Source organism: Dipodomys merriami, unplaced genomic scaffold (assembly GCF_024711535.1).
Source record: "Dipodomys merriami isolate MVZ:Mamm:240054 unplaced genomic scaffold, mDipMer1.0.p SCAF_2409, whole genome shotgun sequence".
NCBI classification, from domain to species: Eukaryota; Metazoa; Chordata; class Mammalia; order Rodentia; family Heteromyidae; genus Dipodomys; species Dipodomys merriami.
Genome location: NW_027203837.1, coordinates 3,241 through 6,480, shown reverse-complemented (window position 1 = coordinate 6,480; position 3,240 = coordinate 3,241).

The following is a 3,240-nucleotide window of genomic DNA, read 5'->3' as shown; positions in this document are numbered from 1 at the left end:
TTTGAGGAACCTCCATACTGCTTTCCAAAGTGGTTGAACAAGTTTACATTCCCACCAACAATGAAGTAAGGTTCCTTTCTGTCCACATCCCCTCCAGCATCTGTTGTTGTTAGAGTTCTTGATTTTTGCCATTCTAACTGGGGTGAGGTGATATCTCAGTGTTGTTTTGATTTGCATTTCTTTTATGGCTAGGGGTGTTGAACATTTCTTCAGGTGTTTATTGGCCATCCTTCTTTCGTCTTCAGAGAACTTTCTCTTTAAGTCTTTTGCCCACTTATGTATTGGGCAGTTGTTTCTTTGAGGATTTGTTGTTGGGTGGTTTAATTTTTTGAGTTGCAAGTATATTTTAGATATGAGACCATTGTCCATTGTATGGCTAGTAAAGATCTTCTCCCAATCTTCTTTTTCTGTTAAGATTTGCTAAGGGTCTGTCAATTTTGTTAAGTTTTTCGAAGAACCAACTCTTTGTTTTGTTGATTCTGTCTATAGTTTTTTTGGATTCTAATTCATTTAATTCTGATTTAATTTTGATTATTTCTTTCTGTCTATTGGATTGGGGTTTATCTTGCTGCTCTTTTTCAAGGAGGTTTAGATGTGTCATTAAATTGTTAGTTTCAGATCTCTCCAATTTGTTGATGTAGGAGCTCAGAGCTATAAACTTGCCTCTGAGTACTGCCTTTGCTGTGTCCCAGAGGAGCTGGTAATTTGTGTGTTCATTTTTGTTGAATAGCATGAACATTTGAATTTCCTTTCTAATCTCTTCCATGACCCACTAATGATTCAGCAGTGTGTTGTTCAGCCTCCATGTGATACCGGACTTTCTTTGGTGGCTTTTGGTGTTGAGTTCTAATTTTATTCCCTTGTGGTCAGAGAGAATGCAAGGTATAACTTCAATGTTTCTGAATTTAGACAAGTTTGCTTTGTGGCCTAAAATGTGGTCTATTTTAGAAAACGTTCCATGTGCTGCTGAGAAGAACGTGTATTCTGATGCTGCTGGGTGAAATGTTCGGTAAATGTCTGTTAAGTCTAGTTGATCTATGCAGCTGTTTAGATCTGCGGTTTCTCTGTTGAGTTTTTGCTGAGTTGATCTATCTAGTGTGGAGAGTGGTGTGTTAAAATCCCCAACAATTAATGTCTTTGGATCTATATGGGATTTGAGGGAAAGTAGTGTTTCTTTGATAAATTTGGGTGCTCCATTGTTGTCGAATAGATATTTAGAATTGTAATATCCTCCTGAAGGAGAGATCCTTTAATCAGTATGTAGCGACCTTCTTTATCTCTTCTCACGAATTTTAATTTGAAGTCTATTTTATCTGATATTAGGATTGCAACTCCCGCCTATTTATGGGGGCCGTTTGCTTGGTAGATTTTGTTCCAGCCTTTAACATTGAAAATGTGATTGTTTTTATGGGCAAGATGTGACTCCTGAAGGCAGCAGATAGAAGGGTCTTGGTTTTTAATCCAACTAGACAGTCTATGTCGCTTAATTGGAGAGTTCATTCCACTAACGTTAAGAGATAGGACTGAGAGGTCTTTGGGAGTTCCTGCCATGATATCCATGTTCTTGTGGGCTGTAAAAACTGGATTCTTCCTATGGTTCTTGGATTCTCAGTTTGGATGCAGTTTCTTGGCCTTTATTGTGGTCTTGTTGGTTTTCTATGTGTAGGACATCTTTAAGAATCTTTTGTAGGTCTGGTTTGGTTGAGATGTATTGTTTCAATTTTTCTTTGCTATGGAAGGTTTTTATTTGGCCTTCAGTTATGAAGGAGAGTTTAGCTGGGTACAGTATTCTTGGTTGATAGTTGTTTGTTTTTAGTGCATGGCATACTTCATTCCATGCTCTTCTTGCGTTGATTGTCTCTGCTGAGAAATCTGAGGTGATTCTGATTGGTTTCCCTTTATAGGTGATTACCCTTTTCTCCTTGACAGCTTGAAGGATCTTTTCCTTGGTCTGAGTTGATCCTATGTGGATTATAATGTGATGGTTTGATGTCCTCTTCTGGTCTGGTCTATTTGGGGTTCTAAAAGCTTCTTGTATCTGAATAAGCCTATCTTTTTTTATGTTTCGGAAGTTCTCTGCTAGGACCCTGTTAAACAAATTTCCTAGACCATTAACTTCTGTTTCTAGGTGCTCCTCTACACCCATTATCCTTAGATTAGGCCTTCTGATGGTGTCTTCCAGGTGTTGGATAGACCTATCATATTTCTTGGACTTGTCTTGGATGGTTGTATGTTCTTTCTCTATAATATCTAGGCTGTCTTCAATCCCTGAGATTCGATCTTCTGCATGGTCTAACCTGCTGTCAAGACTCTCTACTTTTTTTTTTATCTCTTTTCCTTCTAATTGGTCAGCTTTGATGGCTTCAAGTTCTTTGTTGAAGCTCTGTTTTAGGTCTTGTATGAATTTCTTTACTTCCTTAATTTGGTGTTCTGTGTTTGTTCTCAGATCACTTAGTTGATTGGTTATGGTTTCTTTGGACTCCCATTCCTTCTGTTGGGTTCCATTTAGCATTCCCTTTGTGGTCTCCCTGACTTCCTTCAGCTCTTTGTTAATGGATTCCATGAATGCCTTTAGTGATCTTTGTGTATTCTCTACCTGGTCTCTCAATTCCTGAATTACTCTTTGATTAGCTTCCTCCCGTCTGTGGGATTCCTGCAGTCCTCTTTTTCCCCTTCTTGGGATTCCTGCAGTTCTCTTTGAGTGTTCTCTGCCTGCTCACGCCATTCCTCCCTTTCTCTTTGAGTATTCTCAAGTTGTTCACACAAATTCTGTATCAGTTTTTGAGTAGCTTCCTCACACTTATGTTATTCCTGTATAAACTTCTGGGATGCCTCCTCTCTCTCCCTATCACACTCATACAGAGTCCTTTGTACATTGTCAAACTTCTCATTTATCATGTTTGCTAGTAGTGTTTGTAGAGCTATTTGGGAACTCTCCTTTGGATTATTCTTTATCTGTTCTAATCCCTGATTATCAGGACTGGGAATTGAGATACCCGAATTTGCCATTTTTCTTGTGTTTTTCCGGCTTACTCTGCCCATTTGAGATGAAGATAGCACCAGTTTTGTGCTAGAACACTATCTTAAGGCAACCATCAACCAAAGTTTGCATTTGTACAGTCAATAGTCTACAGATACAATCTAGTTCAACAGATACATCTATTCAACATCGAACAACTATATGTTAAAGGACTTCGAAGTGCAGAAAAGAATTTGGAAAACCCGAAATTATTAGGATTA